The sequence below is a fragment of the Chanos chanos genome, chromosome 5, assembly GCF_902362185.1.
Source record: "Chanos chanos chromosome 5, fChaCha1.1, whole genome shotgun sequence".
Classification (NCBI taxonomy): Eukaryota; Metazoa; Chordata; class Actinopteri; order Gonorynchiformes; family Chanidae; genus Chanos; species Chanos chanos.
Genome location: NC_044499.1, coordinates 427,501 through 442,500, shown reverse-complemented (window position 1 = coordinate 442,500; position 15,000 = coordinate 427,501).

Here is a 15,000-nt window from a genome sequence, read left to right as displayed (position 1 = left end):
TTCTGAGAATGTATGGCTTAGGCGTCATCTGTTTGAAGATCTGAAACCGGCGCTCCGGTTCCACGTTTGCTTCTCGTCACTCTGTCCGTCCGGTCGGGCGCAGGCAGAGTCTGCGCTGCCTTATCAAATATCCAATCCCGCACGCCCCCACCGGGCCGAACATCTACCGCTGCTGCCACTGAAGTGCGTTTTCCGAGCGATGATCCGAAAGTTCCCCGGAGTGTCTGCGGCTGCAGTGCGCGTGCGGACACACACTGTACGATGCTGATATACGCACGGCTCCACGTGAACGCTCTTTTCTGTTAAACTTCCAAAATCCAGACAATATTTTAATCGATGTCTTTTCATCGCGCACGGCGGAAAACGTTTCTGTATCTGTGTGAGGAAAATGTTCACACTTCTGTCAGTTGTCCTAATCCATCAGATGACAGAGGGATAAAGTGCATGGATTCTAATTTTTGGACGTATTTTATGGTACACAGACTTAATATGAGTTTCCATAAAACTGGCTGCTTATGTCCGCGTAATTCATGTTAACTCCTCAGGTGGCTAAGGGAAAGACACGAACATTTAGAACGCGTTAATGATGAAAACAGATTTTCTTTGAGATTAACCCAAATTCACTAAAGGGAGATTATTAGATTCAAGATTCAAGAGATTCATTGTACATGTACAACAGCAGTGAAATGAGACTGCAACAACTCTGACAACTGTTCAAATAGCAAACGCATGAAAAAAAAAGATATATATATATATATATATATATATATATATATATGTGTGTGTGTGTGTGTGTGTGTGTGTGTGTGTGTGTGTGTGTGTGTAATATATATATATATTCATTTTTATTAGTGTGTGTGTATCTATTTATCTATCTATCTATCTATAACGGAATATCAGTACAATAATAAATAATATAGGCCATATACAGGGACAAATAAGAGAATATCACAGAAACTATATGTCCATAATGAAACTAAAGTGCAGGAGGTCCAGGGTGTGTGTTTTGTGGGTTTATAAGTGTTTATGGTCTGTTTGAGATCGGGTGAGCAGGAACATTACTTGGATCACATCAGCTGTTGTTGGTCATGAAACACACTCCACCACCTTTAGACTTGCTGGATACCTCCGTCCTGTCCATGCGAAACACGGGAGAATGTTTTGGCTGGTTGATCTGGCACTGCAGGGGAGAGCCATGTCTCTGTGAATCAAAGGATGTTGCAGTCTCACATGTCCCTTTGGAAATGGACCCAGGCCCTGATGTCGTCCAGCTTGTTGTCCAAGGATTGAACATTAGCAAGCAGGACACTGGACAGGGGTGGACGGCGTGCACTCACTCACAGTCTGTTTCAGACTCCGCCATGTTTGCCCCTGGGTGTCTCTCCACAGAGACTCGTCTCCATCGTTAGGATCTGTGTCCTGGAGGAACTCTTTTGGCCAAGAGGAGCTTCAGAGTAAAGCTATGTAGTTCTGCCTGCAATGCTCAGAAGTGTGCTGAGGTCATAGGTTATTAGTGCAGATGAGTGGGAGGTGAAAGAACGCAAAAAAACCAACCTGCATAAGTAGTAAATGAAAAGCTCAGTTGAAGCGGAGCAGTCGCCATGGCGACTAGTCTAAGCCACCCCATCTTGGCTGAAGGGAAACAGAAACAGAGCGGTTATGTATATGTCACATCCAGAGCTCATACTGCTTCAAAGATTCCCTGACTAGCCTTGCACTATAATTTTAAAAGTCTAAATGTTATTTTAAAGGTTTACAGATTCAAGACAACAGTTTCAGTCATAGCCAAAGCTCAGTGGCAGTCTCCCTCCCTGACAAACTTCACAGACGAAAGGAGATCAGTCAGAGGCTTCCAGTGGGGAGAGAACGCCGCGTCTGAAACCCTCCTCCAGAGACCACACATCTGTACGGCTGGAGCCCAGAGACATGGCCCGAGACTTTGATATGTATCCCTCTGTCAGCGTAACACTCTGTAAAACACATTATGACAGACACGATGTGTAGGATATTTCTCTCTCTCTCTCTCACACACACACACACACACACACACACACACACACACAGTCAAACACATTTCCAGCTTACATACAATGCATTTTGTATATCTGCAGTTGTTTGTTTGTGTGTTATGATTCCTGAAAGCAGGCACACCGGCTGCAGTATCAATGTCACCTTTCTCTGCAAGGGAAGAGAGAAAACGAGAGCACACTCATGCTGAGGATGAGTTAAGAGGCAGTGTTTGCTAACGAGGCAGTGTTTGTTAAAGAGGAAGTGTTTGTTAACGAGGCAGTGTTTGTTAATGAGGCAGTGTTTGTTAAGAGGCAGTGTTTGTTAAAGAGGAAGTGTTTGTTGATGAGGCAGTGTTTCTTAAGAGGCAGTATTTGTTAAGAGGCAGTGTTTCTTAAGAGGCAGTGTTTGTTAAAGAGGAAGTGTTTGTTAAGAGGCAATGTTTGTTAATGAGGCAGTGTTTGTTAATGAGGCAGTGTTTGTTAAAAAGGCAGTGTTTGTTAAAGAGGCAGTGTTTGTTAACGAGGTAGTGTTTGTTAAAGAGGCAGTGTATGTTAAGAGGCAGTGTTTGTTAAAGAGGTAGTGTTTGTTAAAGAGGCAGTGTATGTTAAGAGGCAGTGTTTGTTAAAGAGGCAGTGTTTGTTAACGAGGTAGTGTTTGTTAAAGAGGCAGTGTTTCTTAAGAGGTAGTGTTTGTTAACAAGGTAGTGTTTGTTAAAGAGGCAGTGTATGTTAAGAGGCAGTGCTTGTTAAAGAGGCAGTGTTTGTTAAAGAGGCAGTGTGTGTTAAGAGGCAGTGTTTGTTAACAAGGCAGTGTTTGTTAAGAGGCAGTATTTGTTAAGAGATAGTATTTGTTGACCCATTTCAGCTCATTTTAATCAGATCAGCCCCTCACACAAAAACTACAGCAGGAGAATTACATACTGCTCTGATCAGGATTCAAGTCCAAGTTCTAACACTGCACCATCTCTCTCTCTCTCTCTCTCTCTCTATTCTTCAGTATCTCCTTTTCTGTCTTTCTGTTCCTCCCTGTCTCTCATTCACTGTCCTCACTGTGGTATCTGCTCATGGTTTATACTTGTCTGATATATTTGGTCCTCACAATGGGACAACAACCTACACATCACGCACGCACATTATTGATAATGGACATATGTTTATATTCTGGTATTAAGCACTGACTTAAAAATCAGCTGTTTTTTCTTCATTTTTGTTCATGTATCATGTAATGTAAGTATGATGGATGAGGTTATATGTGTACTTAGACTTTAGAGTTTATTAGTGGACTAAACAGCACCAAACCTTCATCACATGTAAACGTATTTTCATACTTGGTCCCTTTCAGCCCTCAAAATGAACTCAAAATGAGAGATTAGTCAGCTAAATAGTGATCATAGTCCTGGTCCATCTTCACCAATCTAGACATCAAACCAAGCAGTACCATCTGTCAGCGGACACTGCAGCAAACCGATAAAGTCTAGAGTGAATACTATGGAACACTGATAAAGTCTAGAGTGAATAATATAGAACACTGAAAGTCTAGAGTGAATTCTATAGAACACTGAAAAAGTATAGAGTGAATACTATGGAACACTGATAAAGTCTAGAGTGAATACTATAGAACACTGATAAAGTCTAGAGTGAATTCTATAGAACACTGAAAAAGTCTAGAGTGAATACTATAGAACACTGAAAGTCTAGAGTGAATTCTATGGAACACTGAAAAAGTCTAGAGTGAATTCTATAGAACACTGAAAAAGTCTAGAGTGAATTCTATAGAACACTGAAAAAGTCTAGAGTGAATTCTATAGAACACTGAAAAAGTCTAGAGTGAATACTATAGAACACTGAAAAAGTCTAGAGTGAATTCCATAGAACACTGAAAAAGTCTAGAGTGGATTCTATAGAACACTGAAAAAGTCTAGAGTGAATTCTATAGAACACTGAAAAAGTCTAGAGTGAATACTATAGAACACTGATTAAGGGTTTTTCACATAAAGTCCTTTTTAAACGAACCAAACCCAGTCCTCTTAAAGTGGACCAAAAAGCAGATAAACATAAAAGGGACTCAGTTCTTTTTGTGTTCACATTGTGAGTTCATTTGAAAGAGGACTCAGTTCTCTTCCTGGTCCACTTCAGTTCTGATGGGGCCTCAGTCCTCTTTCTGTTCACACTATGGTTCTTTCTATCATTACCCATGGAAGCCCTAAGATGCAATGAATTTACATTTAATTTACAGTTCATTTAAGAGGGGTCTGAGTTTGTTTGGAGTGTTCACATATGTGCAAAAAATGCTGAAAATTTTTTTTGTGTGTGAATACTACAGGACACTGATGAAGTCTAGAGTGAATACTACAGAACACTCATGAAGCCTAGAGTGAATACTTTAGAACACTGATAAAGTCCAGAGTGGACCATCCAGCCTGAACCAGCAGGAAACACAGATGAGGGTGGGGTCAGGGAGGTGTGGTCACAGTCATACCTGAGTGCTTCTCCAGTAATTTTGTCAACCAGGATGAAAACACACCATGCGTTACCATATGTGACTTCTCATTTTTACTGTGTTCAGAAAAATAAAAATATTCTTTCACTCGTTTTCTCACATTTAAAACATTTCATTTTCTCAGGAACTGGAAGTCTCCTCTAGCTGTGACCTTTAATTCACTAGATTATCTCAACACATTTCAGACTAATGGACAAATACATACAGATACAAAAGTCCTGTCTTCTTTATCATACTTATTTATTGTTGTTATTATTGGTTTTGATTCATTTTATCCATTCTTTTAATTTTTCCTTAAACTGTTTTATTCTTTAACTTAGATGATCTTTCCTGTTTTATGCCCCTTGGATTGTGTGGTTTATCTTTGTTTTATTGTGTGGTCTGTTTATTACTATTTTATGTTTTTCTTCTGTCATATGCTGAAATGTAAAACCACTTTGAGCTGCATTCTTTGTATGAAAAGTGCTATACAAATAAAGCGTTATTATTATTATTATTATTGTTATTATTATTATTGTTATTATTATTATAGTTGATTCTGTTTTCTAAACCGTATCTATGGTCTAAACTGAATCTGTTGCCTAAACTGAGACTCTTCAGTAGAATTCCTCATCCGTAATCCTCTCTACAGTGGGAATTTCAATAAACAGGAATTTTCTGGAAGAAGGAAAAAGATGTCTTTACTAATTTTTTAATATCAGTAGCCATTTTTGACCCATTCATAGCCTTGACTTTCATTCTTTCATTCAGTCATTCATTCATTCATTCATTCATTCTTTTATACAAATTCCCTTTTCTTTACTTTTATGCATATCTCATCCAAGAGTCTTAGTTTTCTGTGTGTGTGTGTGTGTGTGTGTGTATGTGTGTGTGTGTGTGTGTGCACATCCTGAGAGCTGGGGCTGTCATGATGGGTGAGATGCTTATTACTGTTAATGGTGTTTATTAACACAATCAAACATAGAAATGAACTTCAGTCCTGGAGCTACTAACTAACTGCCGCTGTACTCTGTGCATTAGCATAATGGCAAGTGCATTGAGTGAGTGACGTCACATAGGACGCTGTTCAAGACCAATCAATCCCAGATAGACATCGCTACATCTCCCTTTTTCCCCAAAGAGAAAATAACAAATGTTTTATCAGCCTCTCCAGCTAACACTTCCTCAGGACTGCTGAACATTAAACAACTTTGCATTTTCAAACACATTATCTGCCCCCCCGCCCCTTTTTTTAAGGTGTTAAAAGTCCGTTTTAAACTAGGACATCGGGGTAGACTGCCCTACGCCCACAGCAGCATGGGGATTATTCTGCCCTCAAACAGCTGCTGTTCCTACAACTCAACTCTCTTTCTTTCTCTTATTTTTTGAATAGTCTTTTCTTGTTGTTGTTAACAGTCTTTCTTTGCTCTTTTTTGAGCATAAGAGTCTTTTGACAGTCAGTTTTCCTCTTCTCAGTGCCTTTGAACCTGAGAGGGGTTTTAACCTCTCTACCTCTGACACCCCTAGGGGTTGCAGGCTGCTAAGCAGACATTGGTGGAGTGCTTGTAGTCGGCTGGATCATAGGCTGGGCCTGTGGGCTGGTCTCTCTTGTTGATCTGGGAACTCCTCTATCATGCTGGTCTGGTGCTTCTGAAGAAGGTGACCCTGGGACAACCTGAGGATGTCTCCTATTCGGACAAGTGACTGTTCCAGTGTCTGATCTTGGCTCAAGAGATTTACCCCATGACTTTGACTGGTGTTTTCCAACCCTTCTCTCCATCCAGTTTGACGCTCACGCTCTGACCGAGGTGTAGATCAGGCATAGCATGTGCTGGATGTTGGCAGTTATAGAAGAACTGGCAGCCCATCCTGACGAAACTAATGACCATCCAGAGATCCACGTCATCGCATGTAGACTCTCTGATGTCATCCAGTCTGTGTGCTGACATCAGTCTGCTTGTCACCACAGCCTCCACAAATGCCTTAACATCCTCCTCTGTGTCAGACATCATCTCTTCGCTCAGTGGGTTTCTACTGAGCGTTTCGGCCACTATCAGTTGCTTACCTGGCACATGCACAGACTTCAATTTGAAGCGCGTGAGGCACCTCAGCAAACGCTGACACCTGGGTGGTGCTTTATCCAGGTCATACGTGTTGATCAATGGACCCAACGGCTTGTAATCTGTTTGTTAACAGAAACTGTCAATGCCTTGCCAGTAGTGAGAGAAATGCTCACATGCCCATACCCCTGCCAGTAGTGAGAGAAACACTCACATGCCCATACTCCTGCCGGGCCACGCCTTTCCGATTTGTGCGTATCTTTTCTCAGCGTCTGTTAATGTGCGTGAATAGAAGGTGACAGGCCTTCGCTCACCTCCGTGTGCCTGTAACAGTGTGGCTCCTGGACCATAGCTGCTCACATCAGCACTGACGACTGTCGGTTTGCTGGCGTCGTAGTACGCTAGTACAGGCGGTGAAACTAACATAGCTTTGACCCTGACGAACGCCTACTCTCGAGGCTCACCCCAGTCTCCTCCTTTAACAGCTCTGTGATCGGGTGCAGTGTGGTTAACAGACCAGGCCAGAATTTGCCCTGGTAGTTGAGAAGTCCCAGCAGGTGGCATAGCTTGCTGATGTTCGTAGGACTTGGCATCTTGGAGATGGCTTTCATTTTGCTGGTGTCAGGTTTTATCCCGTCCTGTCCGATGATGTGTCCAAAGTACTGTATCTCTGATTTTCCAAAGTGACTCTTGTCCCTGTTCAGCTTTACAGCTGAGTCTTTGACGGTCTGTGGCACTGCGCTCAGGTGGCGGGTGTGTTCCTCCTCGTTCTGTCCATAGACTAGCGCATCATCCATCATGGCGACGGTGCCCTCATGGTTCTCCAAAAGTGTGCTCGTCTCCTGCTGGAGGATCTCGGGAGCTGACGTAATTCCGAACGGGAGACGGAGGAAACAGAACATTCCTACTGGTGTGATAGATGTGACCAGTTTCCTATAACTAGTTTTCACTGGAATTAACCAGAATCCACTGGAGGCGTCCAATGTGGAGAAGACCCTTTCACCAACCAGCCTGGGGGGTGACTATGTCCTCCAAGGATGCAAGATGAACCTGCTTCACTGCCTCATTGAGCCTCTTTAAATCCACGCATGGTCTCGCTTTACCTGTCTCTTTGATCACAGGAACCACAGGTGCACACCAGACAGTGGGCTCCGTGACCTCTTTGATGACCCCCAGTGGCTGCATGCGTTTCGGTTCCTCTTCCACTTTAGGTAGGATGGGAAAGGGCACCCTGCATGGAATGGCTAACCTGTAGGGTTTCGCATCTGACCTCAGCTCTATTTTAACAGCTTCACAGTTCACAGGTTCACAGCCCTACGTCACCAAACACGTCTGTGTCGATCTCGTCGACTCTCAGAATTAAGCCCACCTTGCATGCTACAGTTCTGCTGAGAACGCTGTTTGCATAAAAGGCCCTTTAATCACAAAGATCCAGAATGTGTACTGTTCTCCCTTGTGCTCACTAAAAAAATTCCCGTGCAATCGATTCTGCCACCCGAACTACTAACATCAGTTCCTGTAGTCACCAGCTGGGGGCGCTATGGCAAGCTCTGGTAAGTATTCTGAGACATCATGATATCTGCACCAGTGTCAATTTTAAACTTTATATTGTGGCTATTCACTGGGAGCTCAACATGCCACATGTCATCTGAGTCTGTTTAGTTACTGACCCCAGAAAAAACACTCCTTGATTTTCCATTTCCATATTAGGCAACTTCTTTCACCATCTTTGTTTTGCACAAAATTTCAAAATTTTTCAAAAGTTTTATTACACTTCCTGCACCTCTCATTGTGTGCAGGAGCGTGTTTCAGTACCATCATGCATTCGATTGCAATGTAAGTAATTTCCTTACTTAAACTCACTGTTTCTCTGCTTAAACTCACTGTTTCTCTGCTTAAACTCACTGTTTCTCTGCTTAAACTCACTGTTTCTCTGTTTGTTGAACTGCTGCTGCTGTCCTCTTTGAGTATCCGTGGCGCTGCTTGCGTCTCACCGCGTCCAATTAAGGCCAGAGTTATACTTGCTTTTAACTACGGGTTCGTGTGCGCATGAGGCCTGCCTACACAGCCGGCGTGATGTGGAGTGACCTGCGGTGACAGGCCTTCTGGGTGCAGTTTACAGGGTCTGTTTCACATGCGTAGCTTACTATTAATTAATACCATTCTGACTCCTGTGACTGATAAATCCAACTCTGTACCAGGTCTAGGTTAGCCAAAAAAAATGCCCATAGTGTCAGTCCTTATCCCTGTATGCTGATTGGTCATTAGTTCTCTTTATGCTGATTAGTGGTTAGTCACTTGCATGCCAACTGGTTGCATGTGTGTACAGCTGCCTCTGGACTCTGATACAGAGAAACAGGAGTGTGGGACAGCCTTGGAGAAACTCACAGAACGGGTTGTTCATTATTTTTACTGACACAAAATGAGGAAAAACCATGGGCCTGCAGTCTACTGTTGTTCTCATTAGGATAAAATATACGACAGGGGGCAGAGTAGACTGCTTATGAAAACAGACTCAGATCCATGACAGAGATGCACTGTGCATAAACAAAGTCATTATCTTTCCATCCCATTCTTTACGGTTTGCTCTGTCAGCAGTCAGCAGGCAGCAGCTCGCTGGGCCGGATCAGGGAGCCCTCAGCTGTGATCCCGGGAGAACGCAAACATACACGCTGACGGGGCTCTACAGTTCGTCTCTGACTAAACCCAGTTGACCCCCCCGACACCCTCACCCAATCAGTTCACTTAGAGTGTTCAGATCTACAATGTGGACACGTGGGACATGTTTTGTTTTTCCACCGAATGAGGATGTATTGTCTTGCCTGTGGGACATACTGAGACATGATGAGTTATGTAAACTTTGTCTTGCCTGGGGATTTACTGAGACACTGTGAGTTATGTAAACTTTGTCTTGCCTGGGGATTTACTGAGACACAGTGAGTTATGTAAACTTTGTCTTGCCTGGGGATTTACTGAGACACTGTGAGTTATGTAAACTTTGTCTTGCCTGGGGATTTACTGAGACACTGTGAGTTATGTAAACTTTGTCTGGCCTGGGGATTTACTGAGACACTGTGAGTTATGTAAACTTTGTCTTGCCTGGGGATTTACTGAGACACTGTGTGAGTTATGGAAAATTTGTCTTGCCTGGCGATTTACTGAGACACTGTGAGTTATGTAAATTTTGTCTGGCCTGGGGATTTACTGAGACACTGTGAGTTATGTAAACTTTGTCTGGCCTGGGGATTTACTGAGACACTGTGAGTTATGTAAACTTTGTCTGGCCTGGGGATTTACTGAGACACTGTGTGAGTTATGTAAAATTTGTCTTGCCTGGCGATTTACTGAGACACTGTGAGTTATGTAAATTTTGTCTGGCCTGGGGATTTACTGAGACACTGTGAGTTATGTAAACTTTGTCTGGCCTTGGGATTTACTGAGACACTGTGAGTTATGTAAACTTTGTCTGGCCTGGGGATTTACTGAGACACTGTGAGTTATGTAAACTTTGTCTGGCCTTGGGATTTACTGAGACACTGTGACTTTGTGTCTGTGCATACGTGCACAGAGTACCCTGCTCAGAATGATGCTCTTAATTATTGCATGCTTCATCTTCATCTCTCACATCACTCATAACTCACAGAGTTCCACATCTTCATCTCTCACATCACTCATAATTCACGGAGTTCCACATCTTCATCTCTCACATCACTCATAACTCAGTTCCACATCTTCATCTCTCACATCACTCATAACTCACAGAGTTCCACATCTTCATCTCTCACAGAGTAAAAGCACATTTTTTGTGTGTGTATGTCTGTTGTTTGTTTGTTGTTTATCTGTCTGCCAGTCTGTCTTATTGAGAGCTGTTTATTGCTGCTAGACCCCAGAGGTAATAGATCTGTGATGACAATCTGTGGACGGACACACACACACACACCACACACACGCACGCACGCACACACACACACACACACACACGCACGCACGCACGCACGCACACACACACACACACATACACACACACAAACCACGCACGCACGCACGCACACACACACACACGCACACGCACGCACACACACACACACACACACACACAGGACCGAAGAGGGACAGGAGGTAGGATGACAGAGGAAAGCCCAGACCAGCTGTCCCGTCACAGTGAACAAGAGCAGTAATTCAGAGAGAGAGAAATGAACAGATTTTGGCTCATTTATCAGTAAGGGGAAAACATTCAGCTTCCCTCACACCCTCTCCACTGATACTAAACCTTCACACCCTCTCCACTGATACTAAACCAGTTTGCCTGGGCTCAAACCCAAACTATTCAAAAGGATGTGACATTTTTTTGTGAGACTCCAGGTCTCTAAACCAACACATCCAAAAGGTACTATCCACTGCAGAGGGAAATCAGACTGAAATATGACACATCCTCTTCTTAAACAACAGAGGGAACATCTTGTACAGTTCATGTACAGTCATCATACAGTTATAAGTTCTGTTAAAGCCAGAGGAAATGAGGATCCTCCCTTCCTTACAGCAGACTGAGTGGGCGTATGTCTCAGGGATGCAGCGGTGTGTGTTCACAGGGAGCCAGTGTGTCTGTGCTGAGGCTCTCTGTCCCCACTTATGACAGTTCAGTGTAAACACAGCGGTAGGCAGAGTGGGTCTGGAACCACTAGGCACTCAGTCAACACAACCTGCCTGGCACCTCAGGCGGGTACACAGCCAACACACTAATATTTAATACTTATATAAACGTGAGTTACACTAGACTCAGTCGTCAGACGATAAGGGTCAAGGTTTTATCTGACGCAATTCTCTGTCTCTCCCCCTCAAAACCTGTCTCTGGTTAAGTGAAGACTACCACACATTGAAGACAGTTCCTGGTCTCACTTTGGCATGGCTATCTATCAAACTCTAGCACCACCTAGCGTCTACAACACCAACTTGTATTTGAGGCATTTCAATGATTGAAACTGTTCCGTGACCGTTACATGGTGTCTTTACCTTGGATTCTGTTCAACTAACGTTCCTAACATTTTAACAAGACTGAGTAAAGCAAAGCCAAACACTCGTTTAAACATGCTTACACAGTGCCCCCCCATTGCATTAAGACAGCAAGTGACAGAACCAGTTATTGAGGATGCAGGCTACATACCTAACTCAAACCGAACGTCAAAAAGACCCCACTTTGACTGGGCTAAACTCTGAGCAACCCACAGCCACAGTCATGTCGTCACGGTTCTGTGATTATTTGGTGAGCACAGAGTAAATGGGGGGGCTCGTACAGTATGTTGTGAAGTGTATAAAGATTACCTATGCACTGACCATTGTTTTCCCATGAGTGACGGCTCTGCCTTATTTAAGCAGGGCTGTTCAGTTTGTAGTGGGTGATCTCAGTGGTGATATCTGATGACAGTCTCAATATCTTCCAGCATGTTTTGTGAAGTATGGCTTTGAAATTAAATGTCTGTATGTTCTGAGCAGTTTTCAGCTATCGTAATTTAATGAAGACACAAACACATTCCAAAATGCTCGACGCCATCATTTCGACACGTTTAAGTCAACATTTTAAGGAGTTCATTCCTTAAATTAGTTTTATCAAAATGTCAAAGGAATGTTCAGTATAGCAACTCTGAATTCTGCCGCTAGAGTTCTCCTGCTTTAAATCTCTGCTGCTATGCTGGCGTTTGTGTTCACCAAAACCCAACTGTGGCGGAATATAACCCTATAATTCACTTGTATAAACCCTTCTCGGACATACAAATGTAACACAGCCCACGTGGAATCCTTCGCGGGTTATTAACGTGACATTTATAATTCATTCTATAGCAAAGGTAAGTTTGATGTTCTATCATGAAAAATGCGTAAATTCAGGGTTGATATTTGGGCTGGCTCCGGTCCGTCCAGACCAGCTAACATGGCGCCCGTGGAAATGTGAAATTTACAAAGACATGTCACTGTATTTATTTTTCTACTTTTACAAATCGGTTTTCAAAATATCGTCAATCGCAAAATTCCGTTTACTGCCTCATACATGAACTGATATGAGCTGTCGTAATGCATTTTAGCTGTATGGCTAAAACTAGCTTTGCTAGCTCTGTACAGTAGTGTCCACAGAAGCTAACTGTGGTTTCGTATATTTGGTTTCGTAGTTAGCCTCTAGCAGAACTAGACACGACTGGCTAGCTGGCTTTCCAAGATGCGACATTTGTTTTTTCCCCGTCAGCAGCGATGACATGTCACATCGCCGGGGTTAAAACGCAGTCGGACTCTGAATACATCATTTTTTAACTTGACTTAGTGTGTGCGTCGGTAATTACAGGGTTGGCATGGTGACAAGTGATACGCATGCCTTGAGAGGCCTAGATTGTCTAAAAATCCACGGGCTGTCGTGAACAATTCGTCTCGGCATTGTTCATGCACTGGCAGAACTTCAGGCAGCGTGATGTAGGTACTCTACTGCACTAACATGACGAGAGGAGTCGTCAGAATAGCACTCACTGCTTTCCGCATGCGCATCACTAGTGAGCATTATGGTAGATGCTTGGGGAGCGTTTGGACTGATACTGGGAGGAGCGAGAGGCTAGGCCCTTGGAGAGTGTCCTGATTTGGCATCTGTTTTCTTGGGATAAGATTACGGTTTAAAAAAAGTGCCCCTACATCAGTGTTGAGGAGCTGCGTTTTTACCAGGGGCACAATTCGGTTCCATCATACTTTAAAAGACGTGTGCTCGTGAAAGTCTTTTCTCAAGGAAAGTCATATATCCAAGGACACTTACGAATCCATCCGCTTTTGGAGTGTCCAAGTAAGAACTGAAACGATAAAGCAATCTCAGCGGAAGAACCATGTCCAAATTAGACTGGAAAGGAGACAGTGTAGGACACGACATTTCATTTACTACGGAAAGCCAGATTTCTCCTACAGTTCCCCCGCCACAAACAATGTTTACTGCCAAAAAACGAAATCGTAATCCAAGGACCAAATCATTTTTACGTGAATCATTTCCTCTCCACAGATGCTCATTTTAAGGAAATAGCTTAACGTGGCTGATGACCCAGGAACGTTAAACTTCTGCCGCCTTTTACATGTCATGAGCAGAGGGAGTGAGAGAGATCCGGTATTCTTTGCTCTACGTTTTGGTACATTAAGCCCTCTTAAGTAGTTCCTACATGTTTCAGCTGAGAGGAAAAACTTGCTGGTTTATCTGTAGATGACTGATTCGCCTTTTTGACAGTGGACGGTGTTCAAGACCGGCAGAGAGACGTGTGGTGTCCGTGCGTTGTCGTTTTGGTACGCTAAGCCGCATTAACCTGGTTCCTCCTTTTCTTTCTTTTGCCAGTATGAATACAGGATTTGACAGACGTTTTGGGTCTACAGATCGTTTATACACTGAGCCATATAAAGCCACTCCTGTACGTTTCATCTAAAAACATAACATAAAAGTTCGTACTTTTGGCAGTAGACAGTGTTCATGTCCATTCCAAACAGTGAGAGACCTACGGTGTTCCTAGGTTGTTTTTCCAGTACATTAAGCTTCCATTACACATTAAGCCATGTTAAACCTTTAGAAAGGGTTTGTGTGGCTTAATGTAAAAGCATTAATGTAAAAATGATTGTTTTGTCTTTTGATCACGGCTTTGTTCCTCTGACAGTACATAGTGTGTGTTACAGGTGAGGTATGTGAGAGAGCAGGTTTTCTTGATCGCTGTGTGGCACATTAAGTCAGATGAAGCATTTTCACACATAGCATTTCAGAATGTCCTCTCTTTTCTCCTCTCAGGGTGTTTGGTTCATGTTGCAGCATTTGGTTCTCACCTGATGACACCCATATGGTTTTTCCACAAACACAAACTCACAGAGTTCTCATAGCATCTGAGATTAAGCCATGCATCAGTGAATGTCTCACGGCATCCAGGATTAACCCAGACATCAGACAATGAAAATACTCCTGACATGCTAGAGCTATCATGTGTTAGCCGTGTTCTGTCAGTGCTCACAGACAGAATCCTCTCCTCTGTTTCTCTCCTCTGTGTGACGAAACTCCTGACCAAGCACACCGGCACCACTCCTACCCAGACGTCCTCTCCTGCCTAATGTAGCCAAAGGCTTCTCTAGACTAAAACATGAGATGTACCCCATCATCTGATTCCTCTGGTACATCATGTCTGCATTTACAGACACCAAACACGCTGTCATATAAAGCAAACTCACAGCTAAAATGAAATAAGTAGCTTGCCCATATAATTAACTCAGAGAGAAATGTTCTCAGCATGCAGTTAGTTTGATTTTATTTAGAGCATAGTGGTGATGCATTATCTGTCTGTTCCAAACATGCCAAAGGGCTCAGGTTTAACTGTGTTTCAAATGAACCTGTGCCTGTTTTCTGTTAGTTGTTGCTAGGTGACCAGTGTTGGTGTGTCTGTTGCTAGGCAACCAGTGTCGGGGT